Source organism: Gymnodraco acuticeps, unplaced genomic scaffold (assembly GCF_902827175.1).
Source record: "Gymnodraco acuticeps unplaced genomic scaffold, fGymAcu1.1, whole genome shotgun sequence".
In the NCBI taxonomy this organism is placed as follows: Eukaryota; Metazoa; Chordata; class Actinopteri; order Perciformes; family Bathydraconidae; genus Gymnodraco; species Gymnodraco acuticeps.
In genome coordinates this window covers 2,367,877-2,388,320 of record NW_022990440.1, presented here as the reverse complement: position 1 = coordinate 2,388,320, position 20,444 = coordinate 2,367,877, and positions in this window count along the sequence as shown.

Genomic DNA, 20,444 nt, shown 5'->3' with positions numbered 1-20,444 from the left:
GTCCTGGATCATAAGTCCTGGATGGATATCCTCGTGGATTCATCTTCCTATTATACACACATGCATTTACAAACATTTGGACTACCTATAATAATAATAATAATAGCTTGGATTTATATAGCGCCTTTCAAGGGACCCAAGGTCGCTTTACAATTAATAGGGCAAAAACAAACATAACAAAACAAAATTCAGACAGACAAAACAACAGATCGATTTTGGGGCCGAAAGCCTTGGCAAACAGATGGGACTTTAGGGCCCTTTTGAAGGCGTCGAGTGTGGGGATGTTGCAAATCTCCGCAGGGAGAGCGTTCCAGAGGGTGGGGTCTGCCACACTGAAGGCTCTGTCCCTGAAGGTTTGCAGTTTGGTGCGGGGGGTGGTAAGCAGGCCAGAGTCTGAGGACCGCAGGTTCCGGGGTGGGGCATGTGGGTGAAGGATGTCCGATAGGTACTGGGGGGCAGAGGACTTTGTAGGATATGCAGGACTTGACCGGCAACCAGTGTAGGTGGATGAGGGTGAGAGTGATGTGCTGCCACGGCTTTGTGTATGTGAGTACCCTAGCAGCACAGTTTTGGACATACTGGAGCCTGTCCCGGGTTTTGTTGGGAACCCCGAACAGGACACCATTGCAGTAGTCCAAGCGGGTGGTGACAAACGCATGCACTAGGGTTTTGGCAACCGACTCCGAGAGTGACGGTCGGAGTCTGGCAATGTTCCTTTGGTGGTAAAAGGCCGATTTGGTCACAGATTTGACATGGGAATGGAAGGAAAGGGTGGAGTCGAGGATGACACCCAGGTTGCGGACTTCAGGAGATGGAGCAGCCGTCGACCTCGAGGATGAAGTCACCAACCTTCTGGAGCAGGGCCTTGGGTGCCACAACCATGAGCTCTGTTTTATTGCTGTTCAGCTTAAGATAGTTAGAAGACATCCATGTTTTGATGTCATGCAGGCAGTTGATGAGAGACTGAGGGGGGAGCTGGGAGGATGGAGTGGTGCTGAGATACATTTGGGTATCATCAGCGTAGCAGTGTAAATTGAGTCCATGATGTCGGATGATCTGGCCGAGGGGGAGTATGTAAATGGTGAACAGGAGGGGGCCAAGCACAGAGCCCTGGGGTACACCGTGGTGGACTGGGGACGGGGGTGAGTTTGAGCCACTGATGGAGACAAACTGTTTCCTGTTGTGGAGGTAGGATGTCAACCAGGACAGCGCTGTGCCAGTGACACCTAGGAGGTCTGAGAGGCGGGTGAGGAGGATGTTGTGAGAGATGGTGTCAAACGCTGCAGAGAGGTCCAAGAGGATGAGGATGCTGAGGCGGCCAGAGACAGCTGCAATGAGGAGATCGTTGGTGATCTTGATGAGGGCGGTCTCAGTGCTGTGTTACTGTCTGAAGCTGGATTGGAAGGGCTCATAGAGCTCATGGTTGGACATGTGCAGATGGAGTTGGCCGGCGACCACTCTTTCCAGAGTTTTGCTGAGGAAGGGAAGGTTGGAGATCAGCCGGTGGTTCTGGAGGTCGTCGGGGTCCAGGCCAGGTCTTTTTAGTATGGGGGTGACTGAGGCCATTTTGAAGCTGGTGGGGACTATACCAGGAGCCAGAGAAGCGTTGATGATGACCACCATGTAGGGACAGAGGGTGGGGTAGGCAGTCCTTGACCAGGGCTGTGGGCATGGGGTCCAGGTAGCAGGTGGAGGTCTTGGCCGAGCTGACCAGTTTGGCCACTTGGAGAGCATCCACAGGGGAGAAGGAGGAGAGGTTGGAGTGGGAGAGGCGCGGCGCTTGGGGTGCGTTACCAGGTGGCTGAGGTGCAGGTAGGGGGTAGGGCCAGTCACCAGGAGCTGTTGATCCATTGCCTCGACTTTCGCCTGGAAGAAGTCGAGGAATTTGGAGCACAGATCGGGAGCCCCTGAGGGCTGGGGGGCGTCAGGTGGCCGTAGTAGACGGTTGATGGTGGAGAACAGTCTTCTGGGGTTGCTTTGCTGGGCACCAATGAGACGGGAGTAGTAGTGAGTCTTGGCATGGGAGAGAGCTTCCTTATACGTTTTGACATGGTCACGAAAGGTCAGGAGGTGGACTGTGAGGCCAGGAGAGCCTCTCCAGCTGGCGACCAGAGGCCTTCAAACGGCAGAGTTCGGTGGTGAACCAGGGGGCAGGGCAGGTGAAGGAAACAGTCCGGGTTTTAATGGGGGCGAGAGAGTTGAGACTGAGGGATAGGGCAGTGTTGTAGTGGGCTACCAGGCCGTCCACGGTGGAGTCGGAGGGACCCGAGGCCATCTGGGTAGCTATCAGGTCGAATAGGGCCAGTGCATCACAGTCTTAATGTTCCTAAACATAATGGTGCGTTTAGGATGCTGCCTGGGCAGGGAGACCGGAACAGTGAAGAGGATGGCGTGATGGTCAGTTACAGCCAGGTTTGAGGCGCTGTAGGTCGGGGGGCGGAGAGCCGGTAGAGCACACCAGATCCAGCGTGTGGCCTTTGATGTGGGTGGGGCCCTGGACATGTTGCTTGATGCTAAAGCAGTCTAAAAGTGAGAGGAATTCAGCAGCAAATGTGGAGTTACTGGAGTCCACGTGGATGTTAAAATCACCGAGCAGGAGAGTTGATGGAGACATGGAGCAGAGAGAGGTGAGTAACTCAGACAGCTCAGACAGGAAGGTAGTGGAAGCTTTAGGTGGGCGGTAAATGAGAGCAACCTGGAGCGGAGCAGACCCAGCCAGTTTGAAGACAACACACTCAAATTAGGTGGTAGTAGGTACTGGGAGTTCTTTAACCAGGATGCCAGCTCGGTGGATAACAGCCAATCCACCGCCACGACCCAGGGAGCGGGGCTTCTGGATGTACAAATAGCCTGGGGGTGTAGCTTGATTGAGTGTCACAAAGTCCTGCTGATTTTGCCATGTCTCTGTTAAGCATAGGATGTCAATGCTTCTGTCAGTGATAATGTCGTGGATGAGTAGTGCTATGTTGCAAATGTATTATCTTTTCAATTTACACACGGCATCTATTGCACGTCTGTCCGTCCTGGGAGAGGGATCCCTCCTCTGTTGCTCTCCCTGAGGTTTCTCCCATGTTTCCCTTTAAACTGTGGGTTTTCTCCGGAAGTTTTTCCTTGTACGATGTGAGGGTCTAAGGACAGAGGGTGTTGTATTGTCATACTGATATTCTGTACAAACTGTGAAGTCCACTGAGACAAATGTAACATTTGTGATATCGGGCTATATAAATAAACATTGATTGATTGATGTCAATCATCAAAATTGACCAATGGGTTCCAGAGAAACAGCAAATACGCCCATGTCCACCCAAATGACCCAGAGGTGGAGTTTTTTTTGCTAAACCTCTCTAAAAAGGTAAAATGTTACTTGTTTTTGCATTAATATTGATACAGGGTACTTATTATCTATTGTACTTTGGATTCCTAAAGCTTTTAGTCTACCATTCCATCATTCAAGGGTGATTTTCACTATAAGTAAAAAATAATTTTTGGACGAACACTATAATTTACAGTTTTTAACTATGTTCAATCTGAATTTTCTTTAAAATAAAAAACATCTATATTGATTCTGACTTTTCTACATCCAACTCACAGGTTTATCATTACTTTGAGAAAAAGGATTATTAATTTACCCCTTTTGTTGTGGAATGGTCAAATTTCGAGCCTGAGACTTGAAAAACAGGCTTAACAGGTTTAAGCATGTTGTTAGGGACATGGACAGTTAGTGTTTGCATGAGCATTTACCACTGTACATAGTGTGTTTCCAAATGTGTGTGATGAGCAGTGTGATGATTAATGGCGTTTATATTTTTTCAGGCTGCCACATTCTTCCCTCTAGTTCCTAAGCAGACAGAGGTTAGTGCAATTTAACCTCTGCTCATTCTCCTCCCCTCTGGACCTTATCCAGTGTCGGCGAGACTGACTACTCTAAAGAAACATGCATAAATCATACTTTGTCGATTGTTGGGCCAATTCATTATTTTTGCAACTCACTTGGCTTAGCAATTACGATGATTCACAAAAGCAACTACAATACACAATGGGTCTGTTTACCCTTAATATGGTCCGAGTGCAGGTGCCAATTACTGTACCTAGTAGCCTTAGCACTTTCTCCGGTTAGTGCAGTGTGTGTGGGTGTTTAAGGAAAAATTAAATCCATACTTCTATGTATAATACGACCATCTTCGTCTGTGTCTTTACACTCATAGTTGTGTTTGTTTTGGTTTAAATAGTCTCACTTTGCAGCCTATCATTAATGTCACTGCGCACCCACGCGCTACATTCCTCCACATACCCCTCCTCCTCTGGAGAAGACCAACAAGAGCCAAGGATCCACATCTAGCCAATTAAGCTGATGGGTAGGTGCCTTGCTGGCACGAGCATATGTTTACGATCTCATTATGAACACACTTCCATGTCCTGATAGGGGCCGCCTCATCATTATTCCGCGCCAAGAGTAATTCCCAGGACCTTAATTTGGCAACAAACTGAAAACAGCCAGCCCGCCAGGAGTGGAAAGGTAAATTGAGATTGTCAGTACCTGTGAGAGGCAGTGGTTGCAGGTTGTGATGGTGGTGGGCGGGGTTGAAGTACCGCAGCATTGTGGGAAATGCTCGTTGACCAGCTGTCGCTAATTAAAGATGCTTGAATGTGTGAAATGCAGGGGTACCCTCACAGCACGGGGGTGACATGGCCTTGCAGGGAGAGTGTTTCAAGGAAACATCTCAGAACCAACCTACAACATAATCACGGCTGCCCTCCTTGACATGCCAGAAGTTTGGTTTTATGCCCAAATACAGAACAAATATAACTGTCTACTAATCACATGGACGGACATGAGGGATGTGAATTAAACATTTGGGCGATTTATAAAACTACGGGCCTTGGCAAAGACATGCAAAAGGCCCCACTACTTCTCCTAAATAGGAGCAAGACACATTAATTGTCTCTTGTCATTTGTGTCTCTGGTGTTTTTGCCTCTCTTTGTTATTGTATGCCTCTTTTAACTTAATTCATGTCTTTTTTTGTTTTTGTTTATGGCCATTCTCATCTCATTGTAGCAGATTTCTTTCTCTTTGTAGTCTTTTTACAGTTTTCACTGGTTGATACTTTCCTGTTTGAGTGACATTTTGTAGGTAAAGGCCAGAGGGGTACATGGCAATGCAGGGCCCCTGTGCCTGGTATGCCCTCTCAGTAATCCATCCGTAATTATACAGCAGTAGTGGTTTCTGTAGATTATCTTTTCCCTGATGTGAAAACATGAAACGGCATAATTCATGATGACCGCACTGTTCTTTGCGGTGACTATACAACTTCTAACACAGTCATTTTAAGGCTTCACCTGGTTAGTCAAGGAATAAATAAACAAATAACAGACGGCAAAGATGGTTTTGGTTTGACAAAGTCACTTTAAGCAGTATTTGTCAATGAAGTTAGATTTCTCACAAAATATATGATGGTATGATGATAAAATGGATATCAGTATGATCACGAAACAATAGTCAACACTGTTTATTATTCAAGAATGTGTAATTATATTAAGGTAAATGCACCTTCATGCAGAGATTTTCCAAAGTTAAACAAATACAGGATTAAATACAACAACAAAACAATAAAAAGGGAATGAAACATTAACAGCAAAAGACAAATAAGGCTGGCAAGCAAACAAAAGGGAGGGGCATTTTACAGATTAGGGGCATACTAATCTTAGAAAAAACTACTGTTGCTTTCAAAGTGACTTGCTATTCCTTTAAATATGATGATAAAACTGCCTTAGACTGACCTTTTTCATTATGATGGTAACCTATAAAAACTGATGAATGATGATAGGCCATAAAGTAGCAGGAGGGTTTTATATAGTTCAATGACCTTCAGAGTCATGGACCAGCCACCTGTAATGTTTAAATAAAGAACGCCAACATGGAGGACATGTCTCTCTCTCACACACATTAAACATGCTGACTCTGGGTTGAATGTTATATTGTCTGGAAGGATTGTAATTGTGTGCAACACGCAGGATGCGGTTCTCTACTTCGCGTGCAGAGAGCCGGTACAGTATTTTCATCTTACAGTTATCCGTGCGTGCCACAGCTCGGCTTCTCACCTGTATGGACGACTCGCAGCGGGGATGTTCCTCTGAATGAAGCGTGACTACATCCCTTACATGTTTTCATGCTCTGGTGTGCAGTGAGGACACAGGCCTGCACACACACGCACAACTCCATGCTTAGGGCGTCAAAGCACGCACACATGGTCATCAGGCACACAACAGGTGAACAGAAAATAGGGGACCGAATGCAAATATAGAGATTATGCATGAGACTAATTGTGCACAAACAATAAGAGAATGCACAGTTGTGTGTGAGAATGATAGAAGAAGATGGGGGATTTTTAGAGCACTGTATATGCAGCTAACAGGGTTAATAAAGATAAAATATAGAATGATTCATGAATATTCATGAATTTGCAGCATGCTGGAATCCTGTGAAGCGTGAACATAACAACAGAAGCCGGAGCATACATCACTGTAAATACTTCCACATGATTTATGCACACGCTTTCCAGGTGGAGATTGGCTTTTACTCACATCGTACAAGGAAAAACTTCTGGAGAAAACCCACAGTTTAAAGGGAAAAATGGGAGAAACCTCAGGGAGAGCAACAGAGGAGGGATCCCTCTCCCAGGACGGACAGACGTGCAATAGATGCCGTGTGTAAATTGAAAAGATAATACATTTGCAACATAGGTAGTCCAAATGTTTGGAAATGCATGTGTGTATAATAGGAAGATGAATCCATGAGGATATCCATCCAGGACCTATGATCCAGGACCACAGCCATGACTCAAGATCCAGGGTTCGCGATCCAGGACACAGGACCGCAGGATCATCCATGACTACGGATCCCACCGTATATAGACACCAAAAAGAAAGACATTTGGGGAAGCTGGGTTAATCGGAACATGAGAGTACACAGGTATAGACAGAGAGAAGGAAGGTGTCCCCCGACAAACTAAGCCTATATCAGCAAAACTAGGGGCTGAATATAATCAGCCCTAACTATAAGCTTTATCAAAAAGGAAGGTCTTAAGCGCACTCTTAAAAACGGATAGGGTGTCTGCCGCCCGAACACAAACTCAAAGCTGATTCCACAAATGTGGAGCTTGATAAGAAAAGGCTCTGGCTCCCATTGTACTTGTAGAGACTCTAGGAACAACCAACAACCCTGCATTATTGGAACGCAATGCCCTAGTAGGACAGTAGGGTATAATGAGTTCTTAAAGGTAAGATGGTGCCTGCCCATTAAGGGCTTTGTAGGTGAGAAGAAGAATTTTAAATTCTATCCTGTGTTCTATAGGGAGCCAGTGTAAGGCAGCCAGAACAGGAGTAATGTGGTCCCTTTTCCTAACTCTGGTTAGTACACGAGCTGCAGTATTTTAAATCAGCTGAAGCGACTTGACTGACTTCTTGGTACACCCTGATAATAAGGAGTTACAATAATCCAGCCTCGAAGTAACAAATGCATAGACTAGTTTCTCTGCATCGTTTTGAGGTATAGATATGCCTGATTTTTGCAATGTTACGTAGATGGAAGTAGGCGGTCCTTGAAATTGATTTTATGTGGGCGTTAAAGGATAAATCCTGATCAAATATAACACCAAGATTCCTTACAGTCTCACTGGAGGCCAAATTAATGCCATCCATAATTAGTATATCTTTAGATAATTTGTTTCGTAGATTATTCGGGCCGAGTACAATAACTTCAGTTTTGGTCGTGTTTAACATCGAAAAGTTTAAGTTCATCCACGTTTTTAAGACCTTGAGGCAATCTTGAATTTTATTTAGATGATTAATTTCATCAGGCTTGATTGATAAATATAGTTGAGTATCATCCACATAACAATGAAAATGTACAGAATGATTCCTTATAATATTGCCGGAAGCATATATAATGTGAACAAAATAGGTCCGAGCACTGAGCGCTGTGGCACTCCATGGCTAACTTTGGTTTGCGTGGAAAATTCATCGTTGACACGTACAAACTGAGAGCGTTCAGATAGATAGGACCTAAACCAGCCTAAAGCAGTTCCCTGTATGCCAACTAAGTGCTCTAGTCTTTGCAATAAGATGTCATGGTCGATAGTATCAAATGCAGCACTGAGATCGAGCAAAACAAGAATAGAGACACGTCCCTTGTCAGAGGCTATTAGAATGTCATTTGTGGCTTTAACCAGAGCTGTCTCTGTGTTATGATGTGTTCTAAAGCCAGACTGAAAATCTTCAAATAAATCATCGTTTTTTAAGTAATCACACAACTGTTTTGCGACTGCTTTCTCAATAATTTTTGAGAGGAACGGAAGATTAGAAATAGGTCTATAGTTGGCTAAAACCTCTGGATCGAGGTTGTGCTTTTTAAGAAGCGGTTTTTATCACTGCTACTTTGAATGATTGTGGAACATAGCCTGATAATAAAGACATATTCATAATATTTAATAAAGAAGTGCTAATTAATGGAAAAACTTCCTTCAACAGCTTAGTTGGAATTGGGTCTAAGATACACGTTGATGGTTTAGAAGAGAGAATAATTGAATTGAATTGTTCAAGGTTTATGGCTGAAAAGCATTCTAGTTTACTATCTAGTGTAATATTAGAACGTACGCCTCCGGGAGCTGTTGATAACACTATACTGGTCAAAGGCAAGAGGTCATTAATTTTGTTTCTAAGAGTAACAATTTTATCGTTAAAAAAGCACATACAATCATTACTACTGAGTGCTATGGGAATAGAAGGCTCAATCGAGCTCTGGCTCTCTGTCAGCCTGGCTACAGTGCTGAAAAGAAATCTTGCATTATTCTTATTCTCATCTATTAATGAAGAGTAGTAAGCTGCTCTCGCTTTACGCAGTGCTTTCTTATATTCATTGAGAGTGATATGCCAAATTAAACGAGATTCTTCAAGTTTAGTGGAACGCCATATCCTTTCAAGTTGTCTCGACTTTTGCTTTATTTTGCGGGTTTCGGCATTATGCCATGGAGCTAGTCTATGTTGTTTTATTTTCTTCTTTTTCAAAGGAGCAACAGAGTCTAATTTTATTCGCAGCGCATCTATAGCACTATCAACAACATGATCAATTTGGGGTGGTGTACATTTTGTATAAGTTTCCTCCCTTACATGCAGACATGCTATCGAGTTAAGTATTGGTGGAATCTCTTCCTTAAATTTGGCTATAGCACTAACATATAGGTTTCTGCTGCAGGAGCTTTTGACTAATGCTGTCACGATCTGTCTTTATGGTGTTTTGTCTTGTCTTGTTTCATGTTTTATTTTGAAAGGTCTTCACCTCCTGTCTTGCCTGTTTCTGTCTGCGTTGTGTCTTGTTTGGATTTGTCTGTGGTTCCCTGTCGTTAGTGTCCCTGGTGTGTCTGATTACCCGATTGTGTTCACCTGTGGCCCCTGTGTTTTCTCCTCCCTCCTCACCTGTGTCTTGTTTGTGTGATTAGTCTTGTGTGTATTTAAGTTCTGGTTTTTCTGTCTGTCTTTGTCGGTTCGTCTTTTGTCATGACTAGTTTGTCGGTGAGTGTTCTGTTTTGTCTTTGTTGTTCACCTAGCCTTGAAATAAAGGAATTTGCACTTTAATCTGCATTTGGGTCCTACCTGCTTCACACACCGTGACAGCACGAACCGACCACATTATGGACCCAGCAGACTCAGCCCTTTTGATGCGACAGGCGGAAAGTCTTGGATACTCTCTGGAGTACATTTTTTATACATGGTAAGGCGCCTCATCTAGACGGGGTCGAGAGGCTGCGTTGAAGGAGGCACGTCAGGAGGTTGCTCGCAAGCCCTGGCTCTGGAGCTTGTTGCCCGAGTGGCTTAGGGTTTTCTCACGTAGCCCTGAGTACAAGGCTTCATGTTCTGACCCTTTCCTGGGGTCTGGTCTGGCGTTTGGAGGTCCACGAAGCCTCCAAAAGACTCCTAAAAGACGAAAGGCCAGAGTTCCGGCTCCAGTGCCGGACCCAGCAGCCATGGTTCCGTGCTCCAGTACCATCCCACATAGCCATGGTACCGTGCTCCAGTACCACCCCACACAGCCATGGATCCGTGTTCCGGTTCCTTGCCCAGCAGCCATGGTTCCGGCTCCAAAACCGGCCCACACAGCCATGATCCAGGATTCAGCTCCGGACCTTACAGTCATGGTCCCGACTCCAGCACCTCGTCTCCTGCTGGCTCCCCAGCCGACGCCAGCTCCCCGAGTCTTGTCGGCGTACCGGCCGACTCCAGCACCTCGTCTCATGTTGGCTCTCCAACCAACACCAGCTCCCCGAGTCTTGTCGGCGTACCGGCCGAATCCAGCACCTCGTCTCCTGTTGGCTCTCCAGCCAACACCAGCTCCCCGAGTCTTGTCGGCGTACCGGCCGACTCCAGCACCTCGTCTCCTGCTGGCTCCCCAGCCAACGCCAGCTCCCCGAGTCTTGTCGGCGTACCGGCCGACTCCAGCACCTCGTCTCCTGTTGGCTCTCCAGCCAACACCAGCTCCCCGAGTCTTGTCGGCGTACCGGCCGACTCCAGCACCTCGTCTCCTGCAGGCTCCCCAGACGACGCCAGCTCCCCGTGTCCTGTCGGCATACCAACCCTCTCCAGTTCCTACCCGAGTCCCCTCTCCAGTTCCTACCCGAGTCCCCTCTCCAGTTCCTACCCGAGTCTCCTCTCGAGTCTCCTCTCGAGTTCCCTCTCGAGTTCCCTCCTCTAGTCCCTCCTCTAGTCCCCTCTCTAGTCCCTCCTTTAGTCCCCTCTCTAGTCCCTCCTTTAGTCCCCTCTCTAGTTCCCCTCGCGAGTCCCCTCTCGAGTTCCCTTCTCTAGTCCCTCCTCTAGTCCCCTCTCTAGTTCCCCTCTCGAGTTCCCCCTTGGTTCCCCTCTCGAGTCCCCTCTCGAGTCACGTCACACGTCCCTACCCAATGTCCTGGTCCGTTGGAGGTTCCGCTGGGGGTCCTGCCAACTCCATGTCCTGTCCCGTTGGAGGCCCCGTCGACTACTCCTCTGCCGAGGGTCCTACCAATCGTATGTATGTCCCGTTGGAGGTCCCGCCGTCTACTCTTCTGCCGGGGGTCCTGCCAACCCTTTGTCCTGTCCCCTTGGAGGTCCCGCCGTCTACTCTCCTGCCGGGGGTCCTGCCAGCTCCTTGTCCTGTCTCGTTGGAGGTCCCGCCGACTACTCTCCTACCGGGGGTCCTGCCAACCCTTTGTCCTGTGCCGTTGGAGGCCCCGCCGACTACTCTCCTGCCGGGGGTCCTGCCAACCCTTTGTCCTATCCCCTTGGAGGTCCTGCCGTCTACTCTCCTGCCGGGGGTCCTGCCAGCTCCTTGTCCTGTCTTGTTGGAGGTCCCGCCGTCTACTCTCCTGCCGGGGGTCCTGCCAACCCTTTGTCCTGTCCCCTTGGAGGTCCCTCCGTCTACTCTCCTGCCGCGGGTCCTGCCAGCTCCTTGTCCTGTCTCGTTGGAGGTCCCGCCGACTACTCTCCTACCGGGGGTCCTGCCAACCCTTTGTCCTGTGCCGTTGGAGGCCCCGCCGACTACTCTCCTGCCGGGGGTCCTGCCAACCCTTTGTCCTAACCCCTTGGAGGTCCTGCCGACTACTCTCCTGCCGGGGGTCCTGCCAACCCTTTGTCCTATCCCCTTGGAGGTCCCGCCGACTACTCTCCTGCCGGGGGTCCTGCCAACCCTTTGTCCTGTGCTGTTGGAGGCCCCGCCGACTACTCTCCTGCCGGGGGTCCTGCCAACCCTTTGTCCTGTGCTGTTGGAGGCCCCGCCGACTACTCTCCTGCCGGGGGTCCTGAAAATCCCGTGTCCTGGTCCTCTTCCGTGGGGGATCCTGCAGAGGCCTGTCCCACCAGCTCCAACACCGGGTCCTGCCCGGTCTCCGGCACTGTCCCGTCAGCGCCTTCCTGCCCGGCCTCCGGAACTCTCTGGTGAGCCGTGGTCTTCGCCCTCGAGCCCCCTGAGAGCCGCGGTCTTCGCCCTCGATCCCGGCCCTCTGTGAGCCGTGGTCTTCGCACGCGATCCCGGCCCCCTGACTCTTCCTGCCGCTGCCCTCGTCCTCGAGCCCGGCCCCCTGACTCTTCCTGCCGCTGCCTTCGCCCTCATGCTCGGCCGCCCGAGTCTCCCACCTTAGACTCTGCCTGGCCCCCGAGCCGTCCGCCCGAATCCCCCTTTTTGAACTCTGCCTTGCCCCCGGGCCGTCCGCCCGAGATCCCTTCCTGGTCCTCTGCTGTGCTCCTGGACGGTCAGCTCAGTCCCGTCCTCCTGACCCCCTCCACCCACCCTGGTGGCCTAGTGATACTAAAGGAATTTGCACTTTAATCTGCATTTGGGTCCTACCTGCTTCACACACCATGACAAATGCTTTGTAGTCTAGTAACAGTACTTCAAAAGTTACTAAGAAATGGTCGGATAAAGCAGGATTATGTGGTTCGACTAATAGTTGCTCAATTTCAATACCATAAGTCAGAACAAGGTCGAGAGTGTGATTATAGCAGTGGGTTGGTTTATTTACACTCTGACAGAATCTAATATAGAGTTAAATGCAACAGTAAGGCTATTTTTATAATCGTCAACATGAATATTAAAGTCACCTACGATAATTACTTTATCTGTTTTAAGTACCAAAGTCAATCACTTCAACCTGGAGTGGTGTAATAGTGATATGACAGAGTTTAATCTGAACACTTTTCTCAAACCCATCGCTTTGAAGTAGGGGGGAATAGGAGTGCAGTGGAACCAGACCAAATTTTACCCGAGAGTCCACAAGCGTTTCGGTGGCACCCCGACGGCACGCTATCCACACAGTCACCTTGATTGACTCAATAGGCCGTGAAAAGCAGCCAATAGGGTTCCACATGCAGTCCTCTTTTTCCGAGCATCAGCAGTCAGCCAGCCATCCGGTTGCTAAGTGAAAGTGAATCTCCATCAATAATCATTAGTCAGGGCCGAGCACTCCGTCCAACCCTTTCTCTCTAGCTGTATAGATATAGATGGTGATTTATTTTCCACAAATATACAACATAATTACTTCACGTGCACTCTGCGAAAATAAAGTTTAGCATTAGCCTACTTCACTGCTGCCCCAAGTCTTTTGCAAGGTACAGGATCACGTACTGAGTGTGTGCAGTTTCCGGAATGAACAAGATACTTTTAGCAGCTAATTAGTTGGAGCTGATGTTTTCTATTACCCTCTGCACTGCATGTATGCAACTTTGGTAACACTTTATATTAAGGTACACAAATTAACCATCAACTAGTTGTTAACTAACATGCATATTGGCAGTATTGGCTCTTTAGTAGTCATTATAAAACACTTATTAATGCCTTATTCTACATGACCATATTCTACATGTAAAAAGCCATTAGTTGAGAGTTTTTCCTCAATAACCCTCTAATTAGTGCTTATTTATTGCAAGTAAGGAAGTTGTTGTACATGAGTTTTGGTCTTAATATGCTCTGCTCAATATGGGCCTAATAAGGCAGTAGTACCACAAGAATAGTAATTCTCCCATAATAACACTTAATAAATATGATCTATTCTTATGTAACAGTACATGAAAGTATAAGTGTTAATTGTGTCTAAATAACTCAAAATTATGTAAGAACATGTTCCCTATTTTAAAGTGAAGTCTTGTTCATAACCAATAAGCTAGTAATTTGACTCTAATTGACCTGGGGCCAATACTACGAAGCAGGATTTTTCGCTTACCCGGCTAACTTCAGGGAAAACTCGGGGTTTCCGGTCCTACGACGCTGGTTCTCTTTTTAGCAGGCCATGGTAACTTATGCTGAGCGGCTAACCTGCCCCGGAGCAGGTTAGGTTGCAGGCTAAGAGCTCAACTCAGTGAAAGCACTTCCTGCTGACCAATCAGAGCTCAGTGTGCAGAGTTTAACGCGATCAAGTCATATTACAGGAGAAAGGAAATACAGAAAAGCTGCCGTTGCAGGAAAGACGGCAAAAATCACCGACTGTGTGAACGTGAACATTAATAGAATATCACCTCCCATCTTCAGAGCAATCTGACTATTATAACATTAGCTTTAAGAAAGCTTACTTAAATATCTGCCACAACATAAGTAACCGGATCAGAGTAACATTAAGTACAGTCCGGGGCATATCACATCATAATGTATCATATATTTCCTTATCTGAGTCAGCTGAGCCGTATCTGGCCGTGCAACACTCACAGTGTCACATACTGTATGCAGAAGTATTATTTTAAGCAACACATTAAGTTGACGAAACACTCGAGTCAAATGTAATTAAAGGCAGATCCACTCGTGTCTTAGACGGGGCAGTAATATCATAAGCCTGTTAATGTAGGCCTACGCATTCAAACACCTTTTCTTTTACCAGCTGTATTTACCTTGCAGGTGCAGCTATGTGGCTTGTATCCTGGATAAAGTGTTTAAGTCATGGATGATTAAAGTTTAACTTCTTCATATGTCTAATATTATAGTTGACTTTTCATTCAGGAAGTATGACGCGCTGTGCTGTCAGTACGCTTGTCCATGTTTGTGATTGGTCGAATGCTCCAAATACCACCCCTTTCATGTGAACGTGCACCTAACTAGATAGGACACGGCTGGCTTGAGCGATCCACTTGATAGCCCACGTCGTAGTACAGCGCGTATGTTTTGGATTAGGCCAACCGGCTAACTCAAACATATCCAGGTTAGGTTGAACCAGCTTCGTAGGCCTCTGAACAGGTTCCCTATTCTAAAGTTGCCTCCTCTTCACACTTTGTAAATACATTATAGCACGCAACTACTGAAATTAACCTCAACAGTACATGAACAAATTAGGCACACGTTGAAATATCTGTTTTATTAATGAACCACGATAGAGGTTCAGACACATACCAAAACATGTCAAGTTTCTCCAAGGCTGAGAACACATAATGCAGCCTGTACTTTTTAATAAAAAACAGATTTTTAACAGAGTTTATGTATTTGTGATCATACTGTGTGACCTGCTTGTATGTACTTACACAATAGGTGTACTGTTCTCTCTATGTGTTGTACTGTCTCAGTGTGAACATAGATTAAACAGCCAACCAAACTCTTTTGAGAGCCAGGGAATGAGCAGCCATGCTCCTTTATTGACTTATTTGCAGTCAACTGACATTCAAACGGAGTGAAACTATAAAAAAAACAAGTTAGGCTACAAGGCAAATAATGATCTCATACATGCAAGTGTAACATACACAGATTAGCACATAGGACAAACAAGGTAAATATAGCTAATGCTAGCTGTGCAATAAGCATGTATTCAGGCTAGTATGGCTAACACTAGCATGTATGCTAACGCTAGCGCAAATGCTAACGCATTTTCTCATTGTGTTTAAACTGTCAAATTAACGCGTTAATAAAAATTAACGCCACTAATTATTTTAACGTGTGATTAACGCATGTGTATTTGTCCTTGGTCGCCCCGTAGTTTCAGAGCCCAAAGGCTTGACGTTGTTGTCAAATACACAATATTGGACACAGACTATAAAGGGCACAAAGTTGCATTCACTAATGAAAGTCAAACACATGTTTGTTTCCACTGTTTTATTGTGTGCATAGGCCTGTCGCGATAAGCAATTCATTGACTTATCGTACAATAAATAAAAATGAACTCGATAACTTTTCTGACCTCGATACATTCCATTTACATAAGGATGTGACTAGCAGTTTGAAACAACCCAGTCTCACGGCATTTCGTGTTCACCAACACGATTTTTAATCTATTGATTCGTGTTCCCCAACACGATTTGCCCCTTTTTTTCGTGTTGCACAGCACGATTTTAAAAGCAATGTATTTCTATTGCCTGCAGCACGTCTTTTTCTCCGGTCGGGTCGAGGAAGACCTGAAGCTGTGTGGTTCATAAAAACATGATCTTACTCAATATCAAGCCACAATTATTGCTTTTATTTTAAATCGTATAATTTCGGACTTTTGTTACCGTCTGTGAGGAAAATAAATGGGGCTCAGAGCCTCAGAATACTGAAATCTGTATTTTTAAAATATTTTTTTCCTTCTAATTTGTTATTCTTTTCAAAATAACACACTGTTATTTACTCACCAATAACACACAATTATCCTTGCTTTTATTTATTGGTTTAATTCCATAATCTCGGGCTTTTTTGGCGTCTGTCAGGGACTGAATTTCAAAATAAAATATCCGGAAACAGACGTAGGACTATAAGGGACATTTCGAGCGTCATTGCGATTGTCAACCTTTCTGAGTTTAGGATGGCCGAAGACACTACACTACCCATAATCCCCAGCTATCGTTTAGGACTACAGTCCCCCGTAAGGTTACGCAGAGCGTCAAACAGCTGTGTGAAATGGAACGAAACCACGCCAGACTATCCAAAACTGGAATCGAACGCCCCCCCCAGAACTACACATGCTGGATGCTGGCTATTGTGTTTCGCCAAATGTTCTATGGGACGTCTCTACTGAACATTTTCGTTTTCCCCACAATTAGAAGTTGCCAGTATTAAACACATTGGCGTTATCAAATGTAAAACTATTATATATTATTTATTATAATTAATAAATGGGTGAAAATCGCTATATATACCCACATGACAGCTCATTGTTACTTTGTAATTCTACTCCACTACAATTCAGAGGTTAACCTGGTATTTTTACTCCACTGCATTTATTTGAGTTACTTTGCAGATTCTGATTAATTATGTGAAATATAAACAACCCTTAAATCAGACTTTAGTTACACCTGAGTAAAATTCAGGAAAGGTGATTGTCAAGTGCCAACAATCAGGAGATATTTGATAGTTGGTGCTTGAGAAGACTAAACATGTATCTGCAATTGACATGAATGGAAACGAGTAATAAAGTATATTCATTACTCGTTATTCTCTACTAATAGTTAATTAAAGACTGTATATTATGGCTATTTTGCACATCCCTTTCAAGATTTTCAAAGGTTTATTGACATATCATATACACAACTACGGTGTAGTTATGCAATGAATGAAACACTTGGGTCACAGGTTCCTCAACAGTGCATTACAAGACATCTATCAATATGTGTGAACCTCCACCATTAAACTGTCCTATTCTGCACATTTCTTATTCTATCTACATACATACGAGTATAATTCATATGTATAATATCAGTTAAAATAAGTGCTTCAACATAGTTAACATTGCAGGAAAGCAATATATTAGACGTTAAGTACTTTGTCAGGCTTAATATTTATCTGTAGATAGATACCCCCAACGTTTTTTTCTTATTTAAAAGAAGACCTTAATCTGTTATTTAATGTTTAAATAAAGGTTAATTCGTTGTTCTGTTTTGCACCTCCTCCTATTAATATCTTTGTACATGCTGCACTAAACTGTTTTATTGTAGAGATCACTTTATAGTATATTCTTGATTTTTTATATTCTATATTTCTATATTTATACTTTCCCCCTATGAAAGTATGTACTCTTAATATTTTTTTAATCAAACACAATAATTCAATAACGTGCTTTAACCACTAGATGCACACAAGGTACACAAATGTTTTCCGGATGTCATATCATATAAACACCAAATCCCAGCATGCATTGCGGCTAAAACATCCAATAAGCGAGCTTAAAACCATAGCTGAGGATCTTGGGTAATGCCTATGTCCGGTTATTTTTATTTTGAAATTCAGTCCCTGACGGAGGCCAAAAAAGCCCGAGATTATGGAATTAAACCAATAAATAAAATCAAGGATAATTGTGTATTATTGGTGAGTAAATAACAGTGTGTTATTTTGAAAAGAATAACAAATTAGAAGGAAAACAATATTTAAAAAATACAGATTTCAGTATTCTGAGGCTCTGAGCCCCATTTATTTTCCTCACAGACGGCAACAAAAGTCCGAAATTATACGATTTAAAATAAAAGCAATAATTGTGACTTGATATTGAGTAAGAATATGTTTTTATGAACCACACAGCTTCAGGTCTTCCTCGACCCGACCGGAGAAAAAGACGTGCTGCAAGCAGTAGAAATACATTGCTTTTAAAATCGTGCTGTGGAACACGAAAAAAAATCGTGCTGTGCAACACGAAAAAAAGGGGCAAATCGTGTTGGGGAACACGAATCAATAGATTAAAAATCGTGTTGGTGAACACGAAATGCCGTGAGATTGGGTTGTTTGAAAGGATGTACTTGTACTATTATTATATTATCATTATGTCAGTGGTCTAAAATGGTCATACAACGGTGCCGACAATATTATCGTTTATCGCAATCATTTCCGGGAAAATGTATCCAACAAAATTAATTATCGTGAGAGGCCGCCTATACCAAATATATTAATTAACGCACTCTCACTCTCATATAGTCTTTGACTCTATTTTGGCCAAGTAGAACAATAAGCAGCAGACTTTAACTTTTTATCATTTCGACTGGATCTTAGATCTTGTAGAGTTATATTTGTATTTATTCATGTTAGCAAACTATGGATAAGCTTAAAATGAGAATAATTTGGGTAAAACTGTGAGCTGGATTTGGGGCCTGTTGACATGTGTTTTTGAGGACAAAGGAAGATGGGGGAAGGTGAGAGCATGTCCTGATTTGCATTCAACTTAGATCTAGCTACAGTGGTTTGTGATATTAAGAGAGGTCCCTTGGGTTTCTCTGGTGGTTATCAATAGTAGCAGTTAAGTGAATACTGTTCAAACAATACCTGTGTTTGTGTTTTATATTGATTTCTCTGTTTTATCCTTTCATAAATGTAAGGACTACAAATGGCTATAAACATTCTGGGCTGGTTGGAGTAAACAGGGTTTTATTGCTCTGTGGGGGAGGTGTAGGTATGCAGGCCTTGAGACCTTTTGTTGGAAAGTGAGCCTGTTTGGTTTCCTGCTGGCCAGCGTTGCGTCTCCCAATGAGATGACCTGAAAAGATGACCAGCTGAACTAACACCAAACCCCTCCTTCTTACTCTGGTATATATCCGGTGGATCCCTGGCGTTCGGCCTCTTCTTCACATGCTGCCCTCGGGTGAAAGTAGCTCTGCAGTATGCGGACCAGGGCAGGAGTAAGCCGGCATTACTCCTTAAGCATTACAATATAACTGTAATATATCATGTTGTATTGTAATGATTGTATTGCATTGTCATATTGCCATTAAAGTAGATTATTGTTAACTGTTACTTTGTAGATATGGATTCCTTCCTGTATTATAACCAGCTTCATAGGAACGCGCGGAGATTTAAAAAGCGGACCAGTTATCCCTCCAAATCTCTAACAAAATGGTGACCCTGACGTCTAGAGATAACGAAGCGGAGGAAGAATTCAGACGCTTTCAAACATCTCAGACAATCAGCAGGACTCTGCAACTTTGCAAATAAGGTAAGCAGACGATGAAAGTCGTCTGTCTGTAATTGGATACGCTAAAACTTTAGGATTGTCTGTAGGCGTTTCAAAGTGTTTTTATAGTTTAAATGGAATATACAATGCATATTTTACTATGTTAGGAAAGTTATATACAAAACGTAAACGTTGATCGACAGGTAGACGAAAGTCCTGCGTGACGTAAAATAGAGCAGTTTGGCGCGGATCTGCAGGTAGTTTATTCCTGAGTGGCGTAGAGATGGTGCAGTTTGTGTGAATGCGAGGTTTGAATCCTGCACGGCAAAACCTGGAAACTCGATAAATCAGATCGAGTCGCCGTTTAAAACTGGGGTTTAAATAACAGACCAATGCTAAAAGCTTAAAGCCAGAGGTCTGTTATATATTAAACCAAGGTAGAGCGTTTCCCTTTGTCTGGAAACTTCTGCTGCTGCCATCTAGTGGCTGAAAGGGGGTATCACACCCTTGAAACTTCTGCTGCTGCCATCTAGTGGCTGAAAGGGGGTATCACACCCTTGAAACTTATGCGAGCTTAGAGTTTAATCATTACATTGCTGGCCGGTATTGAAGACGGGAAGCACGTTCCCAGTATATTAATTATAACTGATTTTGGTAAACTGGTACAAAACAATAAGGGATTGAACATTTTTTACAACGACAGCACCAGGAGATGAGTAAACTCAAGAATCTGTAGAGTGTAAATACATTGTGCAAAACACATTTTACACTCGAAACTGTTTGCAAATGTAGACAATATAAATAAATGTTCAGAAAGAAGACATAGGCCTACACTTGATTCAAATTTCATTACTGTGATCCGATTGGTGTGCTCTGCAGGTTTACTATTGTTCGAAGTAACAGTGGGATTTAAAATGAGAGAAGATATGGAGATGTTCTTTCATAGTGTGTGGAATATGTGATGCTGGAAACATGTAAGTATTTCAGAGTTGTGTTGGGTAAATATGTAACAATGGATGAAACAATTTTTGGAGTGAGTTTTTGTAATATCATAAGTAGACATTAATTATGTTGTTTAGATGGCATTTAACAACTAAGACAGA